This window comes from Lupinus angustifolius, chromosome LG14, assembly GCF_001865875.1.
Source record: "Lupinus angustifolius cultivar Tanjil chromosome LG14, LupAngTanjil_v1.0, whole genome shotgun sequence".
Classification (NCBI taxonomy): Eukaryota; Viridiplantae; Streptophyta; class Magnoliopsida; order Fabales; family Fabaceae; genus Lupinus; species Lupinus angustifolius.
Window position 1 is genome coordinate 10327165 of NC_032022.1, and position 606 is coordinate 10327770.

Sequence of the window (606 nt, forward strand, 5' to 3'; positions counted from 1 at the left end):
AATCTTTAATGAACCTGCGATAGAAACCTGCATGACCAAAAAAAGAACGAACCTCTCGCACGCAAGAGGGTAAGGAAATTATGAAATAACATCTATCTTGGCAGGGTCTACCCCGATTCCCCTATTTGAGATCACATGCCCCAAAACTATGCCTCGCTCTACCATGAAATGACATTTTTCGTAATTCAAAACAAGGTTAGTTACGATGCATTTATGAAGAACTCTATCCATACTATCCAAAAATGGATCATATGAAGATCCATAAACTGTAAAATCATCCTTAAACACCTCTATGAAATTCTCTAAAAAGTCACTGAAAATGCTCATCATACACCGCTAGAATGTACGAGGGGCGTTGCATAGGCCAAAAGGCATCCTCCTATAGGCAAAAGTGCCAAAGGGGCAGGTGGATGTGGTATTCTCCTGATCCTCAGGAGCAATATGGATATGGAAGTATCCAAAAAAACCATCAAGAAAACAGTAATGAGATTTACCTGCTAAGCGCTCAAGCATCTGATCAATAATTGGTAAAGGAAAGTGATCCTTTCTTGTTGCTTGGTTGAGCCTCCTATAATCAATGCAGACTCTCCAACTGTTCTGCACTCT